Raw genomic sequence first — 14091 nt, 5'->3', positions numbered from 1 at the left:
AAGAGTTTCTTTCTGAATATTCTGCGAATGTTGGGCCTGGTGAAATGGTGCATTTTTCTGTTAAATGAATCCAAAGTTATCTTTTATGAAGAATCTAGAGAAATCATGCAATGATCTGAACTATAGTTGAGATTATTAATTCTGAGCTTCCCCCGCACAGTAATTATTATGTATTATCAGTAGGTTTCTGCAATGCAGGCTTCTGTAAACAGCATTTGTTCAATTCAGGCTTGCTGCTGAGAGACAGAAGCCTCTCTTAGCAGCAGCAGAACAATGTGAACAGAACAGAGATGGACAACAAATTATAGTGCAGAGTGAACCCAAGAGAGCAGGCATCACTAAATTACAGGCAGCCACAAGTCATTTGCATATATACTTATTTTATATGCCGTAAACATTCGGATAAGGATTATGGGGTTGCTTATATACAATCTGACAATCCATTATGAAAAAGCTCAGATGTTTTTCCTAATACATAACCATTATACTGAACTAAAATGTTTCTTTTAAATGTTTAATTATACCAAAGTTTAGTTATTGACAATTATGGTTTGTATGCACATTACTTATATAGTTTTATACCTATCTGTATATTATATAAAATTATTAAAATATTGGACAAAGAAAAAAAAAAGAAAAAAAATAGATGTATTCCCAGTACAGGCAAAATAAATGTGTCAGTAACTTATATAAAATACAAATACAGTAGAGCCTCAGTTATCCGGAATAATTGATGTCAGACCTCCTCAGGATAGCCAAATTTTCTGGATAATCGAACGTAAGGTAAGATTAAATAAATTTAATCTTACCTTATGATTAAATTAAATAATTAAGATTAATTAAATATAAAAAATTATAAACCAAGCTCGATAAACAAACATCCATCCAGACATTTTTTATGATTTTTATACAAAACAGGAAAATTAGAAAGATTTTTAAATGCTCCTGGTTATTTTGACTTACCAATAACAAGCATGGACAATCTGTGCATCCCAGTAGCATTTGCACACAGCAATTGTGACTCACTATTTTCTCATTTTTGAAAACCTGGTGCAGGCATTTCTCTTTTTGTGGCTAGGTTTTTCTTGGTACTGCTTTCCAGGGTAATACCTGTCTCATCAACATTATAAAAGTTTTTTTTTATCGTATTTGCTATAACCTCAGAGAGGACATAAGAAGATTTAACACAAGAAAAGTAGAACAAGCATTAAGGGAAAACAAAGGATTTAAATCAGCAGCCATGAGCAGTAATACAGAAAGACAAATGATACTGAAACTGAAGAATAGCGATGGTGTACTTATAAACAGTAGAGAAGGCATAATTCAAATAGCAGAAGACTACTATAGAGAATTATACAAGGAACGAGGGAATGATACCAGCAGTGGGGAAGATGGATTGCAAAGTAGCAACACATACGACATACCCAATATTCTTCCTGATGAGGTAGAACATGCATTGAAGAAAATGAAGAATCGGAAAGCCCCGGGGGAAGATGAAGTTACTGTAGAGTTGTTAAAATTGGGAGGAAGAGACATAACACAAAAATTGGCAAGGCTCTTCACAAAGTGCATTAGAAAAGGTGTGATGCCTAAGCAGTGGAATAATGCAATCATAGTTTTGCTGCATAAGAAAGGAGATAAATCAGAAATTGGAAATTATAGACCAATTAGCTTGTTATCCCATATCTACAAGTTGTTCACAAGGGTCATTACTAACAGATTAGAAAGAATACTTGATGAGAATCAACCGAAAGAGCAAGCTGGCTTTAGGACAGGATTCTCAACTATGGATCACCTTCACGTAATATCACAGCTAATGGAGAAAGCAAATGAATATAAAACACCATTATGCCTGGCATTTGTGGATTATGAAAAGGCATTTGACTCCATACAGCATAAGGCAATGTTTCGGGCACTGGAAAGACAAGGCACAGATACCCCATATATTATGATTTTGAAGAAAATATATGAGAATGGTACCTCCTTTATTAGACTAAACAAAGACAGTAGCAAATTTAAAATTGAGAAAGGAGTTCGACAAGGAGACAACATCTCCGAAGCTCTTTACTGCTGCCCTGAGGAAGCTTTCAGAAGATTAGACTGGTCGCAGAAAGGAGTCAATGTGAACGGAGAGTACCTAAACCATTTACGATTTGCAGATGACATTGTGGTCATAAGCCACGATCCCAAAGAATTAGAGGAAAATCTTAATCAGTTATGCACAGTTAGTAAGGATTTTGGACTAAAGATGAATATGGCTAAAACAAAAGTAATGATGAACAAGTATGCCACGGAAAGGGAAATAATGATTGAAGGAGCAGTAATTGAAAAGGTGGAGCCATATACTTATCTGGGACAAGTTATTAGCTGTAATAATGATAAATGGCTGGAAGTCAAGAGAGGAATAAATTTTGGATGGATAGCATTCAGGAAATATAGTTACATACTGAAGAGCAATATCCCAGTTTGTCTGAAACGTAAAATAATGAATCAATGTATACTCCCCACCATGACTTATGGAAGTGAAACTTGGGCACTCACCAAAAGAATGGAAGAGAAGCTAAGAACTACACAGCGAAGAATGGAACGAATTATATTGGGAATCAGACTGTTAGATAAGAAGAGGAACACATGGATTAGGCAGCAAACTCAAGTAAAGGACATTCTTATCAAAACTAAAGAACTAAAATGGTCTTGGGCAGGACACATAGCTCGAAGACATGATGACAGATGGACTAAGAAAATAACAGAATGGTACCCAAGAGGAGCTAGAAGAAAACCTGGAAGACAAAGGCGGAGATGGATAGATGAAATTCATGAGTTTTTGGGTAGTAAATGGATGGCCAGTGCTCAAAACAGAAGGAACTGGAAAGTTGCTGGAGAGGCCTTCATCCTGCAGTGGATTGAAAATGGCTGATGATGATGATGAAGAAAACTTAACAAGGACACTACTGATTCATCTACGCAAAGTTTCTCACCTTGAATATCTAGTTCACTTATACTGTCTCAGTTTAAAGTTTTCAGCCAACCTGTTCTTGCCTTAAAATCTTCATTACCTCTTAATTTTTGATTAAAATCCAATGCTTTTTCACACAACATTTGAGCCAGAGTCTGGTTCACCTAAACTTCACGTCTGAAAAAACCATAAAGTGCACTCTCTAAAGTGGCATTTTCAGGTTTTGACATTGTCTTTTTCCTGCTAGATCCTCCTCCTTCACTATCCATAATTGACACAAATTCTGTTATAGCATTGGAATTTTTCTTGATGTTGTAAATTGTTGAAATCTCCACATTAAACGAGAGATTTCCTAAATTTACACCTTTTCTAATTCTATTATAACAATTTCCATTTTTTGTTGCAATGTTAAAACTGCATTTTCATTTCATTCACATTTTACTGTAAAACATCGAGAAAAATAATAAATCGAACAGTTTTGGGCTGTATTATTCTTACTGAATCTGGAGCTAAACTAATCTGAAATTCACTCGTGGTTTCTGAGAAAATCCAGTTCTCTCTGATATTTTTCTACAGCACATTTCTGAAGGTCACAGAATTCTTGAGGTCATAACCATAAAACAAGCAATTTTCAATTTTCGGTTTATTGGCCCTTTTGTTTGTACAATCTGTTATAAACAGATAGTAAACTCGATCTTTTGCTTATTAGAATCAAAATTCAATTTGTAAACGTGATCATTATAACTGCCACTTACTGTACTAAAAAAAGCAGCTCAGCCTTTCAAATTATTCTGGATAACTGACGGTCTACTGTAATAGCCATATAGCGCAAAGAAGCCCCAGGCTTCCTTGCACTATATGGCTGGGGGAAAAAAAAGAGTAGATAAGAAAATACAAATTATTTGTCGACCTGGCTAGCCAGGTGGGTAAAGTGCCTGCCTGGCAACCAAAAAGTCGTGGGTTTGAATCCCACCTCGGGCTTGGATCACAATAAAATGCAAAAACTTTGGGAGGTGCATTATGGCCACAGAAGCTGATGCACTAAAAAAAAAACCCGAAATTATTTGCTTTTCTTTTCACAGTAACAACCCAGTTGACCATCGAATTTGTTCAGACTTAGCCTCAACTACATGTAGGGCCAACTTATTCCAGCTATCAACAACTCGCTGGCTAAATGAAAATTTCCTACAATCTAATCTAAACCTCAATCCCTGTAATTTGAATTTATACTCGCTAGTTCTGGGATTCTTTATAACTGAGAATACCACCATTCATTTTACTAATCTTTCAGAGCCTTATAATATATCCTTATCATGTCGCCTGTGTGCCAAGCTCTGTAGCCCACAATTGGAGGCTTTCCTCATGGCTGCCCTTTTGCCAATCTTACCATGCAAGTTTCTTGTCTTTGGACCATTTCAAGAAACTCGATGTCTTTTTTTTCAATGAGATCTCCATACTTGAACACAGTAGTCAAAAGTGGTGTTACAATTGCCTTATTGAGACCTCCCTATCTCCACTGGATACTGTTTGATAAATCATCAATAGGACACCATGGACCTTCCTTGCAACCTGTCTGCGATGCTTGGAGAACTTCGTGTCTGACCATACAATTCCCGACTCCCTTTCTTGCATGGCGCCTCCGTAGCCCGGTGGGAAGGAGCACTGGGGTTCGAGCCTGTCACCACCAAATACGGAGGATGTGGAAAGGACAGGGAATGACCACCACATATTCCCGGAGCAATATGGCCTTAGTTGCTAATGCTCCTAAAAACCAAATAACAATAACCTTTCTTCCACTAGCGACTAGTTACTACACCAAGTGTATAAGTTATTTTGGGGTTGCTGTCCCCCAGGTGTCAGAACTTGCATTTTGCTGCATTAAAACATAACTGCCACACTTCTGACCATTCATGAAGCCTGATCAAGTCATCCTGAAGGAGCACTGCTTGGCACTGATCATTAACTATTCTGCTAATCTTTGTTACCTGCAAATTTTGACATCAAGTGTTTTATTCCATCGTTGATGTTTATGAAAATGAGAAACCACAGTGATCCAAGAACTGATCCTCAGGGAACCCCCACTTCTGAATTATATCAATCTGAAGAATACCCATTAATTGCAACCATCAGCCAATCAGCAACCCATCTTAGAATCTTTTCAGCAATCCCAATATTTTTCAGCTTATTCAGTCACCTCTCACAAGGAACCGAGTCAAATGCCTTACTAAAATCCAAATAAACTGTTAAATTGTGCCCTACATCCAGCTCATGAATACCAAAATAGCTTAATAAGTTACATGAACATAATTTTTCCTTAAAACTATGTGTTATTATTCAGAATGCCATATCTATCTAAATGTCCCTGGATTGCACTCTTAATCAGTGCCTCTAAAATTTTCCCTACCTCTGAAGTTAGACTAACTGGTCTGTAGTTACCAACTTCACCTTAGAATTGCCTTTTGTACTTGTGATACTTTGGCACTTCTCTAATCCAAAGGAATCTTGCCCATGTCCAAAGTTTCCCTCATAATTAACTGCAGTGGTTCAATACATTCCCTGGTAGCCTCCCTCAAAATTACTGGGTATATGCCATCAGCTCCAGGAGTGCTTTATATTTTAACGATTTTGTAATAAACAGAAGTCTTTAATTTCGAAATAAATTACAGTTCATATGAGTGCCTCACTTGCACAGCCTGTTTTCAGCACAGGATTTTTTATCAGTAGAGGCATGCAAAGTACCTGTTCAATTCATTCGCAACATCAGCTGGGTTGCCTAAGGCTCCCACCCAGTGTACAAAGGGTCCGATTTAATGTGCTTTTCTCTTTTTTCTCAAGAGATATACTAGCTTAAAAATTTGTTTGAAATTATGAAAATCAGGAAAATCGTGTCTAATCGATAAAAAAGAAACAATGTTAAGAGGAAATGTAATTTATAAAAATAAAAAATTACATGTATAAAATATGTTTGCTATAAAATACCATATAAAGATTGGGTCAATAAACCAAAACAGTCATATCTATTTTAATAGAATAATACAACAGGGTGGCCATAATTAAAGTATCCCTATTCAGAGCTCTCTGATAAGCAGAATGCCACCAAAATTAGTAAACTACAAGGCATGGGGAGAAGGATCCAATGAAAAAAAAGGACAAACCTTAATGAAATTAAATTTTTATTTGTGCTCTTTGGAAAAAAAAAAAAAAAAACTAAACTTTTACAGAAAATGGTTTACTCCCAACAGTTGATAATGTCGCTGATGGTGGAGCTGGTTTTCAACGTGGTTACCATTGTTCTGGACCAGAAATTTCTTTCGATGCAGTGTGCTTGGCTGCAGAATGCAACTTCTCGGGAGTAATGTTCCACACATGCTGCGTTATGTTGTCCTTTAAGACAGCCAAGTTAGGGACACTTCCTCGATAGACATTGGCCTTGGGGTGACCCCACAGCCAAAAACCACACAGTGTAAGGTCAGCGAATGTCGTGGCCATGCAATGGGAAACACGACTAATGACTCTGCAGTAAAGTGATGCCAGAGAAGCTGCTGTACTGGTTTTGTGATATGAGGAGGAGGAGCCCCATCTTGCATAAAAATTGTCTCATCCAGGCATCCTCTTTGTTGAGGAATAATTGAACTTACTGAAATGAAATAATGAAAATATCTCGTGATAAGATATTTGTGCTGTAACGGAACGGGTAGCTGCTCTTGTTAGGTGCAATTCCTCGAAAAAGTATAGCCCTAGGATGAAATTTGATGTCAAACCACACCAGACAGTGATTTTTGGCACGTGCAATGGGATTTGGTGAATAGCATGCAGCACTTCTGAAGCCCATATTCAGCAGTTTTGGGTGTTGACAGTCCCATCGAGATAAAAATGGGCCTCATCTCCCCAAAGAATGTTCCTTGGCCAGGCATCGTCCACTTCCATTCTGGCCAAAAACGTTAGAGGAAATGCCATTCGTTTTTCAGGATCATCCCTTTGCAGCTGCTGCTGGCGACTGAACTTGTATGGATAATAGTGGATTAGTTTCCGAAGAATTTTCCACACAGTGGAATGTGGGACATCCAATTGCATCGCTATGCCCCATGCGCTGCTACTAGTTCCAGCAGCTGTATCCATGGGTCGGTTGACGATAGCCGTTTCAACTTCTGTTACCTGAGGTGAAATAGGCTTCCTTCCTCTTCCAGGCTTAACAACAAAGGACCCAGTTTCCTCGTAATTAAAGCGCAATCAGGCAGAGAGAACGCATTGTTAACAGTAAACATACAGAATACGCTTGCGATGTTCACATTGTGCGTTTATAGCTCTCTGCTGGTGGGAAAATTAAATCAACTCAGATTTATGCAAATTTACTGCTCTCTTAGGTGTCATATTTTAGTTTGGATTTAAAACTTTAGTGCAATTGAGTTTCTGCCTTTTTTGACAGAGCATAAAAATTTGTAATTTCATATAGGTTTGTTTTATTTATTTGTTGGTACTTTTCCATGTCTTTCCTCTTGTACAGCGCCATATTATCCCCTATCGGCAAATTTTGAAACATTTTTTTTCACGGGATCTTCTCCCCATGCTTTGGGTACCTTACTAATTTTGGTGGCATTCTGTTTATTACTTAGAGCTAGAGAGAACTCTGAATAGGGATACTTTAATTATGGCCACCCTGTACTTATTTAACCCATATTTTTATATAGGAACTTTGAAATTAGACAGAGGACAGTCTTGTCCTCTGTTCAGCCACAAGACTTTTAACCACTGTAATTGTAATTTCATATAGGTTTGTTTTATTTATTTGTTGGTACTTTTCCATGTCTTTCCTCTTGTACAGCGCCATATTATCCCCTATCGGCAAATTTTGAAACATTTTTTTTCACGGGATCTTCTCCCCATGCTCGTTATGATCGTTAGTTTTCATGTGTAGCACAGTTGCTAGGATCACTGTCCTCCCCACACCAGGTGGAAAAGACCTGAGTCCGTGTCCCATCAATGACGTGAGGAATTTTTATAGCTCTTTTTCTCTTTTTCACAACGTGGCTAAGTTAGTCGTCTTAGGCGAGTGTACCATGGTTTTTCTCACGGAAACTTGGGTTTTTCATCCAGTAAAACAGAAAATTCGCTAATGTTCCTAAAATTCTACTCAAAATAGTACCCGTAATACTGGCTGTCCCATAATTAATTGCACTTTTGAAAAAATAATAATGAAAAAAATATGCATTTTAAAAAACAATTCAGTTATGAAAGATATTCTACACTTAATGGAAAATTATTTTCTAAAAATCAGATCATGGAGATGACGTCCCTCACGACGACGACACTCTTCACACCTAATCCTCAAATTTTCGAAGACACGCCGACACATTGCCGGGGGGATGCTTGCGATTTCGTGGCGGATATTTTAATTGTTCCCTTGTTGGATTATTGGTGTAAACACAGCTCTTGAGGTATCCCCATAAACAAAAATCAAGTGGGCATAAATCAGAACTTATCATTATTAATTTCTGAATCACCCCAAGAGAGAGAGAGAGAGAGTCAGTCAGAAGTAAAAGGGAATCAGCAAGAAAGAGAAGAATGATGATATCCAGCTCAGGACCCTGGGTGTGCCAAGTCCATACCAGATGTGAACCCCTGGGGGGAAATTCTTGGAGGCCAGTTGATGTCACCTCTACGTGAAATGAATTTTTCTGGAAACAGTTCACGAACCACTAGTAATGTTGCATTCGATGTGTGGCAAGTCGCACCATCTTGCTGGAACCATGTATTGTATTCTGGAAATTCCTGCAGTTGTGGGGTCAAAATTTCTCAGCATTCGAACATAGCGTCCAGAATTAACCGTTACAGCGTGGCCGCGCGAGTCCTCAAAGCAGTACGGGCCGATTATTCCAGAAGCTGAATTCCACAGAGAACTGCATCCTAAACAGTAACTTTGGGACAATGCAGTTCTCTGTGGTGTTTCAGTCTCGGATTATTCTCACTCCAATAACAACAGTTTTATTTGTTTACGTGTCCATTCAAATGAACATGGGTCTCATCAGAGAACAAAATGTGCCAAATTTGGTAAATCTTTCGAACATTTAATTGTGGTAATTTATCCTGGCAATAAAGTCAGACTCTTTCAAAATCTTGAACCAATTGAATTTTGTAAGGGCGCAGAGTTAAATGTTTCGTCAATATTCGGTTTACAGATGTTCGGGGCAATTCAGCAGCACGCTTCTGAACTGATTGGCACGGATTCTGGCGTATTGAAACATTTACGCGATCCACATTTACGCGGTCCACATTTACGCGGTCCACATTCTCATAACTTCTTGAAGTTCTTGGACGGCCGTTGATTTATTGTTGAACTGGTTTCTTCGAATCTCTTGACCCATGATTTGATCAGATTTACACTTGGACTTTCACTAATGTCATGTAAATTGTAGTGATCACGAAATATACATCTAACGGTATTGATCGAATTATTGTTTTTGTAAAACGTACGTACACAAAACGCGCGCTCTGGTCCCGTGAAGCGATGCATTGCTACTGAATTTCCGAGAACTGGTCTAACGGTAGAGACTAGTCACGTCTCCCCCACCACTCATTTTCGACTTATAAAGAAAAAAGTGCAATTCATTATGGGACATCCTGTCGAATAAACTTCGTATATCCACAAGTTTCCCCAAGACGTGCATCCCTGAAAGGCTGTTCTGTCATTTTAAATGTAAGATGTCGTTATGGTAGTCTAATATATGCTGGCTGCCTAACGTATGGAAAAGATTGTCCTCATTTACTTATTTCTAAAACCTAGCTTTTGCTGTATTTAACCCTTTTTTTCTTCTTCTTCTTCTTTTTTTCCTCCCAAATTATAATATCCATCATTAAGCATATTCTAGATTTATTCACTTTTCTAAAATCTGTATACCATAATTAAATATGAATTGAAATTTTGGAAATATAAATATAAATATTTTTTTAATTCGAAAATACTGGTATTTAAAATATAGAAAACTGCGTAATCGAATTTTAAAATATTAAATATGATTGTATCTGCATTCAAACTTTATTTCCAAAAAATAAAATAATTAAATAAAAAAATTGTCACTACTCCCCAAAAAACCAGATGTCACTGAACTCAGTTGTATTTTGAAATAAACCTCCCAACTGCTCTTACTTTTTTGAAGCAAAATTTTTGGGAAGAACACTGACATTTTGCGCACCTGAAGTTAAAGATTTTTTCACATCTTGTATTATTTGAGTTAACAAACTCTCTCAGGTGATAAGTTTTTCCAACTATCAACAGAAGAGAAACTGAAGTACAAGCTTGCATTTTTAGTTTTACACATTTGGAACAGCATGCAACTGGTTAAAAATTCAAGCTTATGCCAGCCATATTGCTAACAATCAGACGGATAATATTTTTAACTTTCTTCTGCATGGTAACTCATATAAGTCCGAGGAATTTTTAAGCTAATAATTGCTTAAAAATAATCCGGCTACCGCTCTCTCTATACCCATGGCTGTATCTGCAATGGGGGATCTACGGGGGATCAAACTAAACTTAGTTCCTAAATTCAATACTTCTTTTAGTTCGGAGAGCTCTGGCCAGCGCTAATCCAGACACACGTGTCCAATGCACCCATTCCAAACACTCACTCAAATGGCTGGAAACAAACTCCTTACACCTCCTAGTATACATCAACTCTTTATGCAGTTTGCCAATCCAAATTCCTAATACCTTTCTCTGATATACCCCAATTTCAGAAACTATGTACTACTGAAGATAGACAGAGGCAACATCTAAAGTTTGCGCACCGGTGTATATCTACTGTTTTGGTACCGTATGGTTTTCGGGTGAAACTACCATTTTGCGATAGCCGGTTGGCACGTGCTGCAGGGGTATATCAGAGAAAGGTATTAGGAATTTGGATTGGCAAACTGCATAAAGATTTGATGTATACTAGGAGGTGTAAGGAGTTTGTTTCCAGCCATTTCAGTGAGTGTTTTAAATGGGTGCATTGGATACGTGTGTCTGGGTTAGCGCTGGCCAGAGCTCTCCGAACTACGGATGAATATAGACAAAGGCAAGTCAATAAATTTAATAGACTAAGAGAAAAAGCCTCGGGAGAGAGGGGTGTGTCTACTCGGGGTGAGTTTATTCATAACCATCTCATCTGATGAGTATTGGCTTCTTCGTTGGGTGCTCTTCAAGCACAAGCTTCCACCCCTCACACATACTTCAGAAATGACCAAACTTCTAAACTACAGAAAAGTCTCAGAACGGATCTTCACCTTCCGCTAACTCGTCACCATTAAAATGATAGCGGGTGAAATCAATATGCCAAGTTTTTGGAAGATTTGTAATTGGAGAATCCCTCCGAAACCCTTAAAAGCCCTCCCCCTCTTTACAGTCCATGGCGTAGAGGCTCAGGAAGGGCAACGGATTCCTGCCAATGGAGATGCTCCAAAACGTCCAAGATATGGATGCTGACTACAAGAAATTCATTGAGGACAAAGCATACAGAAGACGTATCATCAGGGAGCAGCTCTCGTCTTCAACCGAGTGACTGTCACTGTTTTTCCTTGATCGGTTTGTTGATATTGTGGAGAGAAAAAAAAAAAAAACCTGTTTTCATGTTTACAACTTATTTTTTTTTTGTTTTTAGAGTTTTAGTTCATTTCTATGTAAACCCCTAGCATTTTTGCTGTTATGGGCATTGCATCAGGCATTCATGTAAAATTTACTTATTTTCGCTGATTGCAATAAAGATATTATATATAATTTAAGTAGTAACGAATGAACAGAAAGAAATAGTGAATTTAGGAACTGAGTTTAATTTGGTTCCCTGTAGACCCTCCCAATGCAGATACAGCCATGGGCAGTAGCCGGTTTGCCCGAGATGATAGCTAATGAAGTCCAAGTCAAGACGTTGTGTGGGCTAGGCCGCGCACGTATGGCTACTCCCAATCTAACGGTGGGACAAAGAAAGACATTAGGTGAACTGAGACGGGATGGTAGTATTGTGGTGCTGTCTGCGGATAAGGGTAAGTCTATAGTGGTTTTGAACAAGAATTATCAGGAAAAGGCTCTTAATTTGCCCAATGATAGGACCACCTATAAAGTTGTTCAAAAGAACCCCTTAGTCAGGCTGGAACGCCAAGTTAATAAGTTGGTGCAAGGCGGGCAGAAACCGGAAAAATATACGAGGAGACAGCCTGGAAGTTGCATGCGTCGGGCTGTCATTTACCTAGGTTTTATGGGCTACCAAAAGTCCATAAGGCAGGGTTGCCTTTAAGGCCCATTGTATCATTTGTAGGCAGTCCGACGCATGCTCTGTCCAGGTTTTTGATGGAGCTCATATCCTTCATAGTGGGACATTAGGATTTTACTATTAAGAATAGTAATGATTTTGTACGGTTTGTCCAAACTCAGGAGATAGAAGAGGGGGAAATTATGGTGTATGCCGTTTTGAGTCAGTGGTTAGTGATATCAAAAATGAATTATCGAATTCCTGACTCCGGAGGCCTCTTTAATGAATATAGCCTAGGTTGGTGACGAGTCTAAAACTATAACATGACCCAAATATATTCCTTTTATCCAGTGAGTTTTTGATTATGGGAACAATTTGCCTCTGCAGGTAACTGAAGCTGACAGTTTGAAGAAATTCCAAGGTCAACTGGATAGTTACCTACGTGAGGAGAGAAGGCAATAATTTGTCTTGTATTTTCTTATCTGCTTTTTTCTCTTTGTGTCGGTGCAGCAAAAGCCTGCGGCTTCCTTGTACGATATAACTAATACCAATACAAATTTTATCCAGGCTTGGTTTTCTCTGATGAAAACTCAAATTTTTTGTTCAGCAAAGTAAGAGATTAAATATGAGAGCATGATATGTTCATGTAAATATTCCGACTATCCTCATTTTCAACAGAACTACATGAAACGGTGTCACACTTGCTCAATGTTATTAAATGTCTATCAAAACATCAGCGTTGCACAGAATTATCTGATTACTCCATAAGTATGGTCGGATGTCACGTACGACACATTTCAAAAATATTCCTAAATATGACACCACAATTGATATTCGATTGTCCATGGATTAATAGTTAGATGAGTCAACAATAGTAGAGCTATGTAGTATTACAAAAGCATCGTAGGTAGAAGTTACGTGGGAGGCATTCGCAATAATTTAGCAAACAGTTTCTTTGAAAGTGCAGCTGATAGAACATTAAAGGCCTGTCATATGTGCTATCGCAGGTCCATGACATTATTTCATAATAGCTCTACTATGTAAATTTTGTTGTTGTTGTTGTTACAGGGTTTTTTCAGGACATGGGCAACTAAGGCCACGTTGCTCCGTGTACATTGTAAATTACGTTGTGTTCTGAGGTCGATTTTCTGTTTTATGGATGAAAAACTCGAGTTTCTGGGAATAAAAACCATGCTACCCTCTCCTGAGACCGACTAACTCAGCCACGTTGTGAAAAAGGCCGATAAAAATTCCTCATGCCATTCAAACTCAGGTCTTTTCCACAAGGTGTGAGGAGGGTGGCGATTCTACCAACTGTGCTACACACGAGGGCCTCAGTTTGTTAAAGCTACGTGTGTGTATGTGTTATCTTCTAATGTAAGCGCTTTCAAACAGGGTGTGTGTGTGTGAAGCACTAAAGAAAATAAGGCGTGTGATTATACACTGCTCGACAAAATTAACAGAACAAGTAGAAAACGTGGTGTAACTCGTGCAGCTTCCGATGAAGTGGGATAAAATTTGGTATGGTGGTGTATCATAGAATAACGATGAAATGAGGAGACAACGAGAACCTTTGGACAGGTATAAGGGACATTTATAGGGGTTGCATAGTGATGTGGTCGCAACCCGTGTTTTTATTGAATGAATAATTTGCATAATATGCGTTTCCGTAAGGTGGTAGATCGATTTCTAATGGATACTCGGAATTTGTATCCAGTGGATGAGGGATTTGATTTTTTTTTTTGCTGGTGTTCTTCAATCGGGTTCCCAAAGGATACAGGATTGTTTTCCAGAAAGTAAGTGTTTTGAAATTACGAGGAGACAGAGAACACTCAGCTGTAGAACAAATGATTTTTATTAATTTTTTTTTTTTGGAGTCTTAATCCTCCTCAGAACTGGAAAGAATTAAATCAA

This window comes from Mastigoproctus giganteus, chromosome 3, assembly GCF_048544385.1.
Source record: "Mastigoproctus giganteus isolate SK-2022 chromosome 3, ASM4854438v1, whole genome shotgun sequence".
In the NCBI taxonomy this organism is placed as follows: Eukaryota; Metazoa; Arthropoda; class Arachnida; order Uropygi; family Thelyphonidae; genus Mastigoproctus; species Mastigoproctus giganteus.
This window is presented reverse-complemented; position numbering follows the sequence as displayed.